The 20,435-nt window shown below is 30.4% G+C and overlaps 3 protein-coding genes across 4 annotated transcripts in view; 1 reads left to right on the top strand and 2 right to left on the bottom strand.

Annotated features, from left to right (window-relative positions):
• LOC144849172 (uncharacterized) overlaps positions 1-20,435 on the bottom strand; it is a 137,840-nt gene that overhangs the window by 60,764 nt on the left and 56,641 nt on the right. The window lies entirely within an intron of this gene.
• The window catches only part of LOC144849222 (soma ferritin-like), a 144,065-nt gene that overhangs the window by 83,105 nt on the left and 40,525 nt on the right, over positions 1-20,435 (bottom strand). The gene's annotated exons all lie outside the window — the stretch shown is intronic.
• The window catches only part of LOC144849185 (cleavage and polyadenylation specificity factor subunit 6-like), a 158,421-nt gene that overhangs the window by 100,845 nt on the left and 37,141 nt on the right, over positions 1-20,435 (top strand). The window lies entirely within an intron of this gene.

The following is a 20,435-nucleotide window of genomic DNA, read 5'->3' as shown; positions in this document are numbered from 1 at the left end:
CTGTACTTTGTTGTGCAATTTAGTGCAAATCTCAATCTCTCTAATAAAGTTATTAAAAGATTAAAATGTACTATAGAGGACTATTCAAGTTAAAGGGGTGTAAATAAATAACAAAACTTTTATTCTTGACTGACTTTGCACAAATTACACAACAAAAGATATTCTAAAACTGAATTTCAGTGCGCTGCCAATTTTATTGAAGCGTGATCATTTTATTAAACTCATTCAAGCAAATCATATTTACTAAACTTAATATGAATATTTATTAACTTAATTATATTTTTGATCTGTAAAATATTTGACAATAATTGAATCAAGATATTTTTATAATACAGTTAAGAAAATTTCATCATCTGATTGAGGCATGATTATTTATTAAATGTTTTAATTCATTAGAGCAAATCATAACTAATTATAAAGACAATATATAAAGATATGAATATTTAATAACTTACCTATCTTTATATATGAAATATTTGTAAAAAAATAAAAGCAAAATGAAAGATAATTCCTAAAAAGGTTGTGTTGTTTCAAATGATGGAAAAAATATGTGGATTTTAAATAGACTATATGATATGAACCATCAACATTTGGAATCATTTGTACATTTAACAGTTATTAGCACAACAACATACAATTGTTGAACATTATAAAAATCTGAAGCCTAGTATATATTGTTTTCTTTAGAATGAAATTCAATTAGAAATTGAAAGTTTTTAAGCATTTTATTAATTCTTCTTACAATAAAGTACTATATTATTTCTTCAAGGCAACCATTCTAATATAAAACATGTTCTAATCTATACTTAGAAACTTTTATTTATTTTACACCTTAAATGGGTCAAAGACCTATAAAGTGTGGACTGAATAAACAAAGTAAACAGTCTTATTTATTTTATATAAATAACTGTATTGATCCAAAATCATAAGACTCAAGTAAGATACGCTACCAGGTTTATTATCCTTTTATAATGTGGTGTCCGGATAACTTGATTTGTATTGTATAGTGACCAAACCAAAAAGTTATAAGTATTATATATGCTTAATGGGTCCAGGAATGTTGGCACTGCACCAATATACACACACAAAAAGTTAATATAATTATGAGTAGCTTTAAAACAAATTTTTGTGGCTATCAAAGATGAGTTTCACAAATTCTAAGTAAAGGATTTAGATCCAAGTAACTGCTATATTGTGCCAACTAGTTTGTTGAAGGTGAACTTGATGGTTTCAATTAAATTCTAATTTTTCCATGAAAATTTCAGAAATACAATTTGATAATGTAGTATGATTTATGGTGAATGAATGATGAAACAAAATTGTTCTACTCTAAATATTTCTGCTACTAAATTGATTGATTAATTGGAAGGAGGCATAAGAACATGGCAACTGTCACACCAAGCTGAGAAATGAAACACTGATGTGCTCCAACCTCTTAACAAAACAAAAGATCTTGACAACATTGTTCTTTTTACGTCATGATTATCTTATCTATAATTGGTCATTACAGCCTCTCATCAAAAAAAAATATTAAGGTGTTTTGTTTCTATTTTCAGAAGATAGTTATTATAAAATTATTTGCTTCATGATAATATAGGTATTATTAGATTCCCATCAAATCAACATTGTGTTCGTTTGATTTTAGTGATTAAAAATTCGTAAAAAAACATGAAAAATATTTCAATACTTGACATGACTAATTTTGACAAAAAATGACGAACAAATTTATTGAAAGTACTGAAAGTTTTTTACCTCCATTAATTATTTTAGATTGCGGCAGCTAAAAGTTGCACTCATGGTTAAATGATATTAGAAGATGTTAATTGATTCGGTGTTTTACAAGTGAAATTTGTCTCTTTTCAATAGACTCTATAAGTCTCTAGTTGTTTTTATGAAGCACCATCATTTTTAAAAACCAAAACTAGACTACTAAGAAAGGAGAGTTAATTCATTTAGGCCTATAGCACTCTAAAAAGTTTCAGTCCTTTGTAAATGTAATGTACATGTGTTATGTATGACCATTGAACCTTATGACAATCAATCTATCACTAAAACCATATGCATTTGATGAAGTAGCCTTGACTTTGCAGTTAATAATATTTCGAAATTAATTAAATGTAAAACTGATGACATTATTATATGGCACATCTTATAATTGATTTCACTTATTAGGTTTTTAGGTGCCCTCCTCGACGACAGATCTTCAGCTACTTCTTTCTTTATCACTCCTTAAACTTTGGGTCAACCTAACGAATTCAATATTAAAATAATAATAATAATTTAAATCATAAAGTTCAAAATTAACATCTCATAACAGATAGTCATTCAAAAACCTGTTCATATTCACCAGTGCAATTGGTACTTTTAACTTAAGCGGCCGCACCATATAATCGAATGAGAAAGGTCTTTATTTTTGGTCATAATTAATATAATAATATTAATTTACCTTTCAGAAGCAGCTACCAAAAATCAATGAATACACAAAATGGTAAAGTATTACAGAAAACGATTCATAAATTACAGTGCCTGAAAAATTGTGACACGTAGCATTGAGAATTCAGTGAACATAATAACGATAAAATATAATGGTCCAAAATAAAATTCATTCATATTTTTTTTTATAATTTCAGTCTCCATTTAAACTTCTCAATCACTTCCATCTTCATCAATTCCAGACTGTTAACTGTCCGCAGCCTTGACCAACTAAATATTGCTGATGCCCTTGACTAGAAAAGTTTGAAATTTGCTTTAAAATAGGGAAAGACACTGTACAGTATTCTATCAATTATTAAAGAACTCACACTTCTAACTGTGGACTTGTCTACTACCAATCATCACCTCACTTTCACCACCTTGGGTCACTTACAAATGACCATGACTAATTGATGGTAAATAACATACAATGTTAAGTAATGAATACAATGTTAAGTAAATAACATTATTTTGTTCATCTGAGGTGAAATTGACACCTTGACCATTGGTAGAACTGTTTACCTCCTCAATTTAAAACAACAGAGTAGTTTAAATTTGGGTTTAATGACAGATACATACATAAACAATTTCTATTTTCCCTAATATCAAACAATTACAAGGTACCTTACTGATATTAATTTTTTCAAAAAGACAACTTTGAAATGATGATGAGTGCAGAAGCAGACTATTGGATCAACTATACTACTGAATAAGAAAAGTGCTCTACTCATAACAAATTGATGGTAACTAATAAAGCACAAAAAAAAGTGATGTGTCATGGCATATGGACACGATGATGTCACACCATTACCATATTTGGGAACATCACACTTTTTTTTGTCAATCTAATGTAGACACTATTATCATACCTTGTGACAGGTAAATTAATTTTTAATTAAATTTTTTTATTGAGAATTTTAAATAGTTGGGCAGGTATATTTATTTTTATATCAGATGCACTTATTAACAAAATGAATCTTAGTGCTAGCTAGAAAATCCATGTTAGAAGGAAAGTCAATAAGAATGTGTAATATAATACAGATTTCTTTTACCATTCTAACAAAACAATATGCCTTGATGGCAAAAAAAATATTATAAACAATGAAAGCAACAAACAAACATACATTTTTGTCGCCAGGTTTGGAATTGTATACGAACGCTTTTTATTACTTCTAACCGCATTGAACAGGATTTAAAAAAAAAACAATAGCAAAAGAATAACAAGCTTAAATTATGATGGAATCTACTCAACTATAATCACCTATTATATAACAATATACATTTCTCATGAGACAAAAACAACTGAAAGTGCTCTGAAAACTGTAGCAGTGCTCTCTTAACACGTGCACGAATCAAGAACGGAAATCATAAACAAGGCAGCAAAACAATGAGTCTACGTGCACATTTGTCTTGTCCTAATAACCGTGAAGCATGCCTTTATCGTGCTAACTCGGCAATGAAACAGTCAGGTATGCTTGCTCATTTACACGACCAATGTTACGCATGACACGATTTATTAGTGTGTACAGTTTCTACTTCATTAGGAAATGGTAAATGATCAAAGGAGTAAGTTTTCTTAATGCATATTTTTGTATTTCAATATTTCAAGATATGTCCACACCTCCCATGAATAGTAAAATTGAAACCATTTGTAAAACAACTGTACTGAGCTATAAACAAACCTATGGAAGGCAAAGCAATTGCCATTACAATTAGTCAGACAAGCAACAAAATGGAGAAAAGTATTCTATTTGCATGAAAGAATGTTGTCTGTTTGAAAAATGTCTAATTTCTATATTTTTTCGCAGCGATTGCCTTCCAAACTCCTAATAATTTAATATTATTAAATAACAATTTAATTTTAAAAATAAATAATAAAAAAATGTAACCTTATATTAATTTCACTTATTTGTATATTTATGGTAAATTCTTATTTTTCTCCCTTGCCACAGGTTTTTAAAGTTAGTGGCAACTGAAATAATAAAATACAGGAAAAAGCAGATACACCCAACTGCCTGCAGTGCAAAACAACCAGAAACTTGTTGATGAATAATTCAGCTTTGATGTAATTAACAATCTAATATCTCAAAACTGTTGTTGTTATGTCTTTCGTCTGCTAAAAATGTTTTTAAAAAAAATATTTATTATTCATTTTTACATGCTTAATTTCTTAATTTTCTGTTTATAGAGAATTCTGTTTTTATTAGAATTATGTTAGACAGTAGGCCTATTAAACATGGAAGTTTGACGTGCGACGATAATTCAAAGGCTTGCACGAAATCAACAAACATCTCTGATTAATCTGTTAAGAAAGAAACAATGTAATCAAATAGATCAATGAACTTTTTATAACTCGTTTCCATTTCCATCGTCCTGATCTGCATCTTAATCCTAATCACATTTCAACAACTCACTGTTCTAAAATAATCTTAAACTTGACCTTAATGCCTTTTTTTAAACAATTTTTGCATAAGCACTGTGTTGAATTGAATGAAGGCAAAAAACCATTATAAATAATAGGATTAGTGTGTCTGGTGATAAAAACAGAAATGTTTTACTATTGAAAGAACTAGATTTTAGATAGAAGTGAGTGGTACTGCACAGCTCCATTCCCTATATAAAAATATATTACAATGTTTAATTAATAAACATATTGTTTCTAAACAATATAATAATGTTTAATATGATTGATATAAAGTGAAATTGTAAAATATTATTAATATCTGAGTATTCTAAATGTATTGGTTTTTACTTCAACTGTTGTGAATACAGAATTAACTACTGTAGCTCCCTCTGTTGCAAAGATTGGTTAATAAATAATGTTGATAAATAATTATATATCTATGGAACACGATTTATGAAACAATTCGATCGATGATATGAATTTCTTCACAATATGATTCATGAATCAAATGCATGGGGTAAAGAAATGCATCAAGGAAAATTTCCCTCACGTGATATAAACTTCACCACAATATGCGAATCAAATGCATCGGGTATAAAAATACATCGTTTGTAAAACTATTGGTGGCATATGCCCCTACAACTTCTCACTCCTTGTTTGTAGGGCCATTCGTATATTTAGTACTAGAAATTGTTTTAAACTAACTATAATGTATATAGTGTAAGAATAAAAATCTGAACAATATGCCTACTTAAATATATTATGGAAACATAAACAAAAATGTTTAGATTTATTGTTGTTAGTAAGTTATGCCCCTCAGTACTCTACTACAACTGTTTATGCAGGGAGTTGTAACAACTCCCTGGTTTATGTATCTCAACATGCAACTTTCTCTACCTTGAATCTTGACCTATTAATTAATGTGTGGTAAACAATGTCCAATGTTAAGTAATGGTCACACTTCTTGCATGTGCCAGGGAAGGTACCTTGACACACACTATAGTGATATGTTTACACCACCTGCAGTTAAAACTACATTTAGGATCAAGGTTAGCAAATGTGGTGTTGACATACAAAATACAATTACCAAAATTTGAACAATATTATAAATTAATATAGAATAATAATTTTTTATGAGTTGAATGAGGAATGAACATTTCCATAAGTTGAAACTGTCCTGTTAAACTGACCTATTCTACGACTACAAGGTGTTAAATAGGACTGTCAGGCTGTCATTGATTGAATTCTCCCCCTTAAACAACTATGTTAAAAAACATTAACTCTTTTTGTTTATAACATTATTTACTCTAGAGTAAACTATATTTAATTAATCCAATGCTTTCATTTTTTTTGATGAATCAATGTCAAAATCAAAGGACTAGCCATGCAAAAATGTTGGTACTCGGATTTAGGCTGTGGGAGCAGAAAATTTAAAACATGAGTGCCATCTGAAGTTTTTATTTATAAAACAGTACTGCATTATTACAAAGCTGATGATGGTGCAATAGTACGTACTGTATCTTCAAGTATTGAAATGGGAGGCAATAATGCATGGCACATGATACAAAATTAAACCAATCAAATGGCAAGGATAAACATAATCTACCATAAAAATAAAATTGAAAAAATTTATCTCCTTCCAACAATATTATTTGAAACCAAATTTTCGTTGAACTTACCCAACGTTTCATGCGTTTACACCGCACTTTTCAAGGTATTGATGTCAGCTTGAGCTGGGTGATTCCCAGAGGGGTCCGCCCCGGTATATATATGACTTAGAAGTGAGATGGCCGATGGCGGACCCCTCTGGGACTCACCCAGAGGCTTTCAAGTAACAACTTATAGAGGGCGCATGTGACAACAACATCACGTGACTATGCCATGATCAGTGTCGGCAAATCAAGCTGACATCAATACCTTGAAAAAGTGTGACGTAAACGCATGAAACGTTGGGTAAGTTCAACGTAATTTTTTCCTTCACTATAAACAAAAATTTGGTTTCACATAAAAATAAATACTGCATTTTTGCATTAATTATTAACTCTATTAGAAATGATAAACTTTTAAAAATATAAAAAATAGTTGAGGTATAGAAATAGACCATGAATGGGGGCATCTGAGACAGTTTAATGGAAGCAAACATTTTAAAAGGTATCTTTTGCTAAAAGTAAACAAAGTCTGGACTTAACAGTAAGTTCAAGTGCAAGTCATAGAGAAATGAATTGGAATGCAACAATAAGATCACTGTGCTCTAAAACCTGACTGAAGCTTATGTGGATTTGTACTCAGACCAACTTACAAATTCAACCAGAAGAATTCAACCTTGTGTCCTTTTAATTTCATACATCTTTATCTGTTAGATCTAACATATATTGTTACCACAGGTCATTGAGGTTTAAATACTAAAAAAAAAAACAAGCTTTATTTAATATTTATTTCAACAATACAGTAGATTGAATCAAAATGGAAGGTGGCACCTATTCCCCATATGCTCTCCCTGCAAATCCTCCACTCCTCTCTGGAATTTCAACATTACATTATACACAATTTATTCAATTCTGAGTTGTTAAATGTTCCTTAGGCCAACAGACACAGACGAGCGGTAATGGTAAACGATAACAGAAAACAAAATATAGAATCTATATAAAATATTTTTTTAAACGAACTTACAGCACAATACCTTGAATTTTCGACAAGTTTCTCATAAGATTCTTCTTCAAGGTATGTTGAATTTTGAGATATACTGTATAAGTTCGTTTAAAAAACATTTTATATTTTTACCAGCATGTATGAACTTTCATTCAAATAGAATCTATGTTACTTTTTATGACCATTTACACAAAAGACGAAGCAGACAGGCCTTCTTTGTAGGACAAGGAACGAGGTGTTGTGCTTACTGTTACCACTATTAGGTAAATTGGCCTCATTTTATTTTATCCAATTTTCAGGTGCAATTTTCAATCAACAACATTATACACAAAAATTTATTTATATTATTAAATATTATCAAATTAATTTATATGTAAATCAATTGTGTTGGGTAGAACTGTGTAAATTTAATTATATATAAATCATACTGTCAAATTATTGACAGTGCTCATATTCAGAACATGATCTCATAATCGCGTCGAGCATAGCTCATTGGCGAAAAAATTGTCTCTTGCAGGATTCGAACCTGCGACCTCTCACTTACAGGGCGAGTATCATACCACTAGACCACAGAGCCATATATGGTATTATCACAGATTTTCACCCATCAAATACATTCTCTCATACAACAAACGCCCTCACAATCAGTGGAGGCTTAACTAGTCAGAATAAATGTAGCTACTACATCAATTCACAAATCCTATCTGTATCATCAATGCCTACAGAAAATCTCAGTACAACTTGCTAATTCTAAACTAAAGAGGGCTCCTGAATATCAACTGGTCGAGCTGGTATAGTATTGATTGAAATCCTATAAAGTATAACAAGTCATTCACAATTATAGAGGGTGCTATTTATATTACTGGCTAAATGACATAACGACTAAACTGGTTTTATTTTTCATTATTTTAATTTGTTTTTTCTTCCTTTTTCCTTCACATACGCTTGACCAACAACGTAATACCAAAGCATTCTTTGTAAATATTATCTTTTCTCATATTTTATTTACTGTATACTTTAGTCCGGTGGCAGGAGGGGGGAATCACCACCCGAAAGGGGACAAATTGCCATCCAACTTTTCTAGACTAGAATTTTCCGTAGATTACGAATATGGAAGGTAATCGATCAGGATAGGAAGCGTTTTCGAGATATAAGGGGTCAAAGTTCAAAATTGACCAATTATAACAATGTATTATGTATATGTATTATAACAAATTTATTGAAGCACACTTTGGTCTTTTATTACATTTTTATGATTATAAGTGTCTATTCAATCACCTTATGAAAAAAAATCCTTTTTGATTAAGGGTCAAATGTCAATATTGACCAATCATAGAACGTACCTATAAAACCAAATAAAAACTAATATTTAATAAAAATTGGATGTTTTCTCATCCTGTTAATCAATCATACGCAATGTAAAAGAGCGAATACATCATTTCATCAGTTGACATAAAGTCAATTTCATTAGTTGACATAAGGTCAAAGGTCAACATTTTAATACGCGTATTAGTTAACAAATAAATGCAAAGTTGTCCAAACTATGATATTGATGGTTTTACAAGTAATCAAATTATTTGATTAGTAAAGTTATGTTATTTCATTATAATTTTGATTAATATAATTATAATACTGTATTTAATCAAATCAGACTTCGATCAGGATAGGAAGCGAATAGGAAGAGATAAGGGGTCAAAGTTCAAAATTGACCAATTATAACAATTTATTATATACATATGTATTATAACCAATTTATTAAAGTTCAATTTGGTCTTTTAATACATTTGTATGGTTATAGGTATTGTATGGTGTTATTCAGTCGCCTTATAAAACAAATACTTTGCAATTGAAGGTCAAATGTCAATATTGACCAATCACACAATTTGCATTTAAAACCAAATAAAAACTAACATTTAAGACAAAATGTTATGTTTTATCATTCTGTTAAGACATCTATCAATCATACACAATCAAAAGAGCACATTTATCATTACACAAGTTGACATAGGTCAAAGGTCAACATTTGAACAAATGATATACTAAATAATGCAAAGTTATTCAAACTATGAGATCGATGTTCATAAATGTAATCACGTTATTTGATCAGTGAAGTTATGGTATTTTTATATTTTTTCTAGTGCGCATTATTTTTAATGTATTAATATAATACTGTAAAATAAATAATAAAATTAATATTATGACGATTAAAATGTTATGATATTAAAATGTTGCGCTGACCTTCAATGATTTGCCACTATACAGTTGCATTTATTAGGGCTACAATATTCGTTTTTGGAAAATAAACTACTATTCATCAGAACCAGAGAATAGGACATAGGCAGATCCAGGTGGCCAAACTCAATCCACAACTCACTACACAGACAGACCACAATTTTTATATAGCCACAGATAGTTTGGCCCATACAGGAAAGAGTTTCCTGTACACAAAGGATTCTAATATGGATTTGCCCGAATGAACCCTCTAAGGACCCTTTTGGGATCTCTATGTGGTGTGCTACATAAGGCCCTGTATTAGAAATTAATATGGGGTAAAGATGAACTATGGAATAAAACTAAATGTGCACCCTCAATCTTTAAATAACATTTATGGATTTGCCCAAATGAACCCAAGGGCCGATCCTTCATGGACCTTTCGGGGTTCTCTATGTGGGGCTACAAGAGACCCTATATTGGAAATAATGTATGTGGGGTGAAAATGTGGGTTCATAGAGATATAATAAATATCCCTGTACACCCTCGATCATCCATAAGGAACATTTTATGGATTTGCCCAAATTACCCCAAGGGCCGGTCGTTCTCCATGGATGGACATTAAGCCCCATAATGGAAATATAATGGGTGACACTGTGGGTTCATAATAGACAGGCGGGCCCCATGGAATAAAGCTGCCTTGCATTTTCAATCCTTAAGGAACACTTATGGATTTGCCCAAATTAACCCAAGGGCCGGTCATCCATGGACATTAAGCATCATAATGGATAAGGGGTGACAATGTGGGTTTATATAGACAGGCACATGGAATAAAGCTGCTTGTGCACTCTCGATCCTTAAGGAACCGATTTGGATTTTGCCTAAAATTAAACAACAGCAGGTCATCTATTTAGACCCTTCTGTGGTTCTCTACTGTAATTTCAGTTCTACATTTGGCCCCTGTATCAGATCAATGCATTTGGCTACATAAGTTACTGTGTTAGAAATATATCGGGTAACTAAAACTGTAGGTTCCAATATTAAGCCATGGGAAAAGCCTGTCTGTGCACCCTTAATCCTTTTAAAAGGAACCCATATGGATTTGCCAAAATGAACCAAGGGTAACTTCTGAATTCTCTATGAGCCGTACATTCCATTTATTGGAGATACATGGATACCTGATTGAAATTGCTCAAATATTTCTGAAAGACATTGTACTGTATAGTAATAGTATTATTCCCCTTCCACACCTCTTTGAATTAAATCCGCCCTGATAGTCTCTTATGTACAGGAATTCAAAGCAATAATCACACTTGTATTTTTCAAACAGTATAATCTATTAGATTGAATAAAAATATCTATTATAAACAATTTGCCGTTAGAAATCTCTATGCCATGTCGTTATTTAGATGAGAAAAACAGGTCAAAGGTTAAAATTACAGAAAAATAGGTGTTTCAGTAACTTTTTGAAAAAAATGTTGCATTATGGCAAGTATAAACATATATATTGTGAACAATTTGATACCAACATTGGCTCCTTACGACAAATATTTATTAATTTATGTTTTTATAACCTTATTCAATTATGTCAAAGGTTAATAACCACACTTTCGGTCATTTTCAAGCAATATCATCTGTTACACTGAATATAAATGTATATCTTGGGAACAATTTGCTCCTATTTTTAATTCTCTCCGACCTGCCATTACTTAGATATAGCAAAAAGAGGTCAAAGGTCAACATTGCTAACAATGGGGTTTCCGGTAAATTTTACAAAGAAATTTCTGTTAGAGCTAATATAAACATATACATTGTGAACAATTTGACATCAAAATTATCTCACTACGTCCAGAATTTCCAGAGATATAGCATGTTTTTATATTGGTCAATTTTGAACTTTGACCCCTTATATCTCGAAAACGGTTCCTATCCTGATCGATTACCTTCCATATTCGCAATCTGCGGAAAATTCTGGTCTAGAAAAGTTGGATGGCAATTTGTCCCCTTTCGGGTGGTGATATCCCCCCTCCTGCCACCGGACTACTTGTTGCACATCTCCTTGAGACTGTGCTTCTGATATAAAAGATAGGCCTACAACAAATTCAGTTTAGTTCAGACAAAAGTAATTGTATTGTATTCAAAACTATTTCTACCAATAGTGGTTTAGGTTCCATCTGATTTGTTTTTCTGTTCCTTTTTATTTATTTATTGATCAGCCCAGGTACCTTGTTATTTTTATCTATTGTTTGTTCATGTCTTGTATACTGTTATTTTGAGAAAATGTATGAGGAAGTTTTTAAATGAATATGTAAATGTAATGGCATATGATTGGACGATCAAGACAAATCCACATTATTAGTGTAACTATCAGACATGCGCATTTATCAGGGAATTTCCAGAATAATCAAACATTACAAACGAATATGAACTGGTGAGAGAGGATGGTAATGGAAACATTTGACTTTTGGTGATGTATAATTGACACAATCTAAAGTAAGTTGTATTTATTATATTTGTTATATAGGAATACTAAATGTCTCTTTGTGTACAGTACAAACATATTTTTTTTACAGAAGTTGATTACAGTATTTGTCATTTACCATTACTTAAAGACACTTTTGTCTTGTTGAGTTTGTAAATATATACTTTAAAAACATTACGCTAAAAAGTTTATCTTTAATCTTCCCAATATCGCACCAAAAGTGGGTTCATCAAAGATAAGCAAAATGAAAACATCAATCCATGCATGGTGCATTTATAGCAAGCCGCTTAAATTATTAGAATCTACTTATTTTTAGGTGATCATTTAGAATGCTAAATGATCACCTATTGTTATTGTATGAAATCTTTATTGTTTCTGTACACTATTTTGTGTAACAATTATCTCAAAAAGTTTAATGTCAATGATTACCAAAATTTCAGAATATCTTTCAAATAATACAACTTAATCCTAATAAGCTTTCCAGCGTGATCACTCATCCGTGACGTCATTTATACGCCATTTTGTGAAATCACATTATCAATCATATCTCCATAATTAATCATCACATAATAATGAAATTCACTACACGTAAACTTTAGGTCAAGGGTAAAAATATTAACAAATAAAAACGCGCGCACACGTAGGGTCATGCGCGTTAAATCGCGCGTTAAAAATTTAAAAAGCTCAAAATTAAGTTTTGATCAATTTAGAGCATGAATTAGGCCATTTGCGTGTTTAAAAAAATTACTGCGCAAAAAAATATTTTGCGCGCGCGATACTTACAAAGCGTAAAAAATGCAATTTTTTTATACAAATCGCATTCTACTCACCAGCCTTAGTACATTCACCAAATTTGAGTCAGTTCCAACTTAAAATAACGATATACGAGCAGGTTAAAAATGACAAAATGCGCAAATTAATTGCATCAAAGTGCTGAAAATGGTGAAAAATAAGGCCTTTTTAAAATGAATATAAATCTTCAGAATGACAGGTGACCCCTAATTTTTTTAACTTATTCGGGAAGCCATTGGGTTGTAGATACATATTCATGTACACATTAGACGTACAAAATGGTATGACGTCATCAAATGGCCACTTGAATTTAAAAATTAGTAATTTTTATCTTTTTGTGTGGGTTATCACATTCAATAGAGCGCATCTCCGTTATTTGAGCCCGATTTTCGCAAAAATTTTAGAATGTGCTTGCTGAATTGATTATCTTTCTCATGGGTTGTAAACATTTTTATTTTGATGACGTCATCACGCGTAAAAACTTGAATAACCTAGGTCGTGTAATTTTAGCTACACCATACATTTGAATATCTAATAGCTCTTCAGAATTAAAGGTGACCTTGAAGATTATAACTTATTATGAAAGCTGTTGAAATGTAGATATGAATTCATATAAAAATTAAGCCTATCGGATGTTGTGATGTTATCATATGGCCAGTTGAAGTTAAAACGTAGTTTTTAGATTTCTTTAGTCGAAGTTATACAAATTTCAATGAGCGCGCATTGCGCTTCTACGTATCAAATTCTCTTCCAATCCTTATATTTATTTGCTCAATTCATTATCTTTCGAAATTGTCATCTTTGAGTTTATTTTGATAATTCCATCATACCAACAAATTTGAACATGATGTGGGTCCCGTAATTTTACCTATGCTACACTGTATATAGATATACAGTATATACTGTATATATTGTATATGACACATAATAGGTACAACTCAGCACTATAAGTGTTTATGCATCATGTCATAGGATGGCGTACATCAGCTTTTTACGATCGTATGTTAACGTACGTGCATGTTTAAAAAATGTTAATTTCATTAAAATGATAAAAATGATCACCTATAATTCGTCAAAGTGACGAATTAAATTCTAGTTCACATTTTTAACTGTTTAAAGACGAAAAAAATACAATAATATCATGTCGGGGCCCACATAGTATTTAATTTGACATAAAATGCAGTTTGTGACCTTAAATTAAATGAAAAACCCGTAGGAAACGTGTTTTTAAATAAATCCAAAAGGCAAAAAGTACTATTCTATTTGAAATTATTCAGTGGATACAAAATATCCATATATTTGGAAAGTAACTAATTTGCATATGAGAATAAGGTGTTTTCGTTAATAATGTAACCCTCTATAAATGAATGTGAATTGGACCTTAGGTCATGTGAATATCAGAGACAAGACACAGAGAAAGGAACACAAGGAACATGGAGGAGATTTAGACTATTAAAGGGAGTAGAGAGAAATAAAATCTAGCTACCATAATAATTGTTATTCAGAGTAAATAACATCAATAATACCATGTTATTGTAAATGAAATTGATTATATTCAAGAATTTGCTATCTAAACATTGATTCATCCAAATAAATTGAATAGAAACATGTTACAAAGTGAGAGAAAAATATTTATATATGAATATCAATTATATGCATAAATCAGGGAGTTGTTATTAGACAACTCCCTGCATAAATTAAAGTTAAATATGCAAATAAACAGCCACCATTACAATAATTCTTATTATAGAGGTCTCAACAATGGGAAAAAGGTGTTATTAGAGTTATACTTATAGAGTATTCTTACAGTATTTGTTGATTCATAATATTATATGGTTATATTTATAATCTTAAATTGTCTCCAATATCCCTCGATCTATTCATTGACTCATAACATGCTGAATGCTTAACCAGCTTTAGAGGTTTATACTGGTATCTCGTATTGTTGAAAACAGGATTAATTGTAATGCTTACATCTGGATATTTAACCATTATTTCATAATTGATTTACAAATATGTAATGATATTTTATGTGTCTACACAATTCATTGTTAGAAATTAATATTTAGTTACCAATACCATACAAACTAATAACTACTGAACTAGAACCAGCAATAAAATGATTTGATATTTGTTTGACTGAAATACATATAATGAAATATGCAAGTTTATTACAATTAAAATAAAAATAAATGTTGAATTGATTTTTAATGTTTCCAGTCATGTCACCTAATATTTGTTTAATTTTTGTTGACAGTAGTAAAATGGACCACAACATTTCTGACTACAACAATTTACTGCAATCGGTTGAATTTCATGCAAATTGGAATCTTGAAAATTCATCTAAATCATTTAAATCAGTCAAACAATCAATTGCAGAGCACAGAGAAGACAGAGGATCATTCACCATTGAGACTCTTCTATTTGAAAGTTACTTACATGTATCAAAGTTTAAAGGAAATACAATAAATATAGAAGAAGCTAAGAAAAAAAATGAAGAAGCTCTTGAGGAGATATCAAACTTACCTGATGGACCAATCAAAGATGGTTATGAATCGATATACTGGGCATTCAAATGTAAGTTTGCAACCAATCACCAGCAGAAGAAAGAAAGTTATGAGAAACTCAAGGCACTTCTTACACAATATCAAAGTGACAAAAAAACAGAATTTGATGCGAGTGTTTGTACAACCAAAGGGTTTGCACTTTCAATGTTATCATTATCGAGGTGCAAAGAAAGTGAGGATGAGCTGAAACATGCAATTGAAATATGTCCACAAAATGTTGAGTGGATGTTTCTGATTGGACACATAAAATGGCGTAGAAGAACAAAAAATTTAACAAAGTACGAATGTTTTGGATTGAATGATGTTAAATCAATCATGGATGAAGTTTTGAAACTAGATGCTGATCATGCCTATGCAAAGGTGATCTTAGCTGATATATACAGAAGAGAATATGAAACAGAGTCTATAAATGCAGCAACCGAACAAGGTGACAACCATCAACTTGTGTTTAAAAATGAGGAAGATCCTGCTATAGTCAAAATATTGACTCTACTCAAAGAAACACAAGAACATGCTTCCACACCAAGAGTATTGAGTATTGTTGCTCAATGTTATATCCGGATGGGCAGTTGTACATGTAGAAGAATAAAAAACAACTGGAAATGTAGGCAGCCCAAATGTGATTCCAGATACTTCAAAGAAGCTCATAATGTTATAGAACATGCTAAAGAAACATGTGGTGAAGCAGCCTGTATCTATGTTCAAGAGGCAGTTCTTTACCGGGAAAAGAATGCCACAACAGAACAATTGGAATGTCTTGAGAGAGCCATCAGACTCAAACCATCTGATATTGGAGCCAGATTTCAACAAGCAAATGCTCTCCGTTCAATTAGAGAACACAGCGAAATGTGTGACCTGTATGATAATCTACTCCTTGAGTTTGATGACGATCCATTTGAAAAGTTTGACATTAACTACCAGTATGCACATTATTTGATAACAATAAAACTATATGAAGAGGCAACTTTCAGAAAACAAGTTTGTCTAGATATTGCTCTTGAATCATTTGTGAAGAACACTCCTAGGAATGGACCTATCGAATTTATAGAGGAGCACCAAAGTTATGTTGATAAACTAATCAAAACTTTACAGAAATATTTTGATATCGAAATTACAAAGGCAAAAGGTCAAGAAAAAGTTGTACCAAACTTAGAAAATGCAAAGCTTCATGAAAAGGTTTGTAACTTTGAGAATGCTTATAAATATTATAAGGAAGCCTTGAAAGCATTTCATTATGGCCGCTCACCAAATGCAAACCATGACCAAAAAAGAGAACTTCTCCTTAGTTTTGCCAGAGTGAATTTGAAGATTGGAAATCTTGATGTTTGCAGTAACATGTTAGTGATTATCAGAGGTGAGGATAACATGAGCGATCAAGACAATGTCCGTCAACTTACTATGGACTTATTTGTGGCAAAAGGGGAGAAAGCAGCTGGCGATGGCATTAAAGCGATAAGAATGTTTACATGTGCAACGAAAATGGGAAGTTTAGAAGGTGCAAAGCGACTATTAGAAGAAACAAAACAGATGAAAGACCTTGCCTTAAGAAAGCGTGCTTTGACAAGTATTGCTTCTGTTGCCAATGGAAACTGGTGTAAACAAAGTGCAGCTTTTGCCAAGGTACTTTATAGTTTTGCTTTAATAAGCTGACAGGCGATTTGATGTCTTCCTTGTAGATTTCAATAATAAAGGCAATTTGTAATTAAACATTCTTGAAAGTCCTTTCCTTAATATTGTTTACTGAGTCTTGGTTCTATGTTGCGATCCACATACTTTATTTGTGGCAAGTTAAAGCAATCACACTGTATTATTTTGAATAACTTTATTATCATCTTTCATTCCTGTAGATCCAATAATACATTTTGCATCACACATTGCAAAAAACATATTTTAAAATGAAAGTCTTTATAATAAATTTAGGAAAGTCTATCTTTACTTTTGTTCTTACAGCATATATGGTCTTTGTATATTTAACCTTTTTTTCGCAAAATGATCAGCATACATTTTTATTACATTTTTAAAGCTACTTGTAGAAAATCCAGAAGTTGATTTGAATGATGACACCAAAACAGAGAGGTTGTTAGGTGTAACACCTGCTTCACTTGAAGATACCATTCCAGTTACAACTTCAAGTGGTTTTGTAAAAGCATGTAAAGGTAAATAACTTGAATTTATCATATTTTAAATTGTACTTAATAATTAATTTGTATTTTAATGTACGGATAATGTATGGTATTCAAACTAATAATAAGAAGGAATATAATACATTTCAAAATTAAATGCTTCTAAATTTACACTATTTACATTGTAGATGATTTAAATAGCATTTGAATAATGATACCAAAATTGACTCCTTTGTTGCATCTATTAAACAATGATAAATGTACAGTATAAGATTCAGTTTAGTACGGTGATTCTCCTCCTCTGTTGGTAGTTATCTTAATGACTTAACTAATTTAAAATTACTTGCTAAGCAAATGAAATGTTTATATTTAAACTTTTTTTTAAAAGTTGTATACAGTAATTCGTTTTAGTAAGCTTAATAAATATTTTAAATGTCATAATACTGTAGAAACTGCTTTCAGGCTGAATATTCTATGTAGTGATATACTTTTATCATAAAATATAAATACATGGTATTTTATTATTAAATGCATGGTATTTTATTTTACTTTCAGAGTCCAACAAAAATGTTGAACCACCAGTAGTAAGAAACTATTACTATCTTATCTAATATTATTCCTAATATATATTAATATAATCTTAATCAAAAAAGAAAGTATAAAGAAATTAAAAGAGCAATGGAAAATTTAATATCAATGTACTGCTATTTGCAGACAATGTATTGTACAATATTAGTTATGCTTCTTATTTTCCAGCACATAAAGAAAACTGTCTTAATAGAGTTACAAGAAGAAAGCAAACATAGTAAGGGAAAAAGAAAGCAAAAAAGTAAATAATGTTTCTAATATTTAAATATCTAACTAGCAGAATGAATCTTGTGTGTAGTTGAATGCATTAGAACATTTTTATTTTATAATTTAAGTTTATTGCCAGCCATTTGGCTTTCAAATAACTTATTAAGTTATTGTATTGTAGACATTTTATTAAACAAGTATTCCTTTTTTATCTATTTTCAGAGACTTGCAATATTAAAAAATCGGTAGGCACATGCTTTTATTTTTGGTTAAACCATTATCAGCACAAAACATATTCATACAGTATTTTATGTAAAGCAAACTGACAGCCCGGAATAGAATTTTGTGTAAAAAAGAAAAACATACTATATTACTACTGTACATGGAAACACAAAAATGTTTATTTTTTTTTCATTTATGCTCAATAAACATAAAAATAAGGAACACATTATACGGATATTTATAGGACTTAGAAGATGAATCATTGCACCAGGAAATTACCAGATTGTCAGAGGCCTCTACAACCACAATAGATGATGACTGCACCCATTTTGGATTAATGGTTGCTGCAAAACTAAGAGCTCTCCCTAAACAGAAAAGAAATCTTGTACAAATACAACTCTTGCAGATTTTTGTGGATGTTGATAAGGAAAAGTAAATGAAGTCATAGTACTGTAGGTTCTACATAGTTTGTCCTCTTTAATATGCTGTGAATAGTTTTTGTAAATAACTACAGTAGTGGGTTGGAACTTTAAAATTAATTTGTCCTTTAAATATTTTGTAAATAAACTATAGTAATAGGATCTTAATTATTCAAGAATTTTTTTGTTTTTCTATTAATATTACATTGCTTGGTTTTAATGGTGGTGTTTTTAATAAGGTTAACTCTTACACAGGTTTTTGTGGATGTAGATAATGAAATGTAAACAAAGTCATAGTACTGTAGGTTCTAAATAGTTTGTCCTCTTTAATGTGCTGTGAATAGTTTTTGTAAATAACTACAGTAGTGGGTTGGAACATTAAAATTAATTTGTCCTTTAAATATTTTGTAAATAAACTATAGTAATAGGATCTTAATTATTCAAGAATTTTTTTGTTTTTCTATTAATATTACATTGCTTGGTTTTAATGGTGGTGTTTTTAATAAGGTTAACTCTTACACAGGTTTTTGTGGATGTAGATAATGAAATGTAAACAAAGTCATAGTACTGTAGGTTCTAAATAGTTTGTCCTCTTTAATATGCTGTGAATAGTTTTTGTAAATAACTACAGTAGTGGGTTGGAACTTTAAAATTAATTTGTCCTTTAAATATTTTGTAAATAAACTATAGTAATAGGATCTTAATTATTCAAGAATTTTTTTGTTTTTCTATTAATATTACATTGCTTGGTTTTAATGGTGGTGTTTTTAATAAGGTTAACTCTTACACAGGTTTTTGTGGATGTTGATAATGAAATGTAAACAAAGTCATAGCAGGTTCTAAATACAGTAGTTTGTTCTCTTTAATATGATGTGATTGTAAATAACTACAGTAGTGGGTTTGATTTGTCAATATTATTTGTAAATAAACTATTAATAGGATCTTTAATGTTCAAAAAATTCTTTGTTTTGCTATTAATATTACATTGCTTGGTTTTAATGGTGGTATTACTCTTATAATAGTTTATGTAAATAACTACAGTAGTGGATTGATTTGTCTATAACTTTAAAATTAATTTGTCAGTTAAATATAAGTGTACTATTAGTGAAGATGTAAATTGTTACAAATAATGTTCCCTCATTTTATGGATATTGGAAGAATTCCATTCATAGTTTTGAAAACAAAATTCATGAAACTTGACAGTTGTAAATTTGTTTAATTAACACCATAGCCAATGCACTTCCACAATTGAAAATAACAATTTTTAGTTAAAGAACACCCTAGAAATAGTGATTAAAA

The sequence above is a fragment of the Antedon bifida genome, chromosome 7 (assembly GCF_963402885.1).
Source record: "Antedon bifida chromosome 7, ecAntBifi1.1, whole genome shotgun sequence".
NCBI lineage: Eukaryota > Metazoa > Echinodermata > Crinoidea > Comatulida > Antedonidae > Antedon > Antedon bifida.
This window is presented reverse-complemented; position numbering and strand designations above follow the sequence as displayed.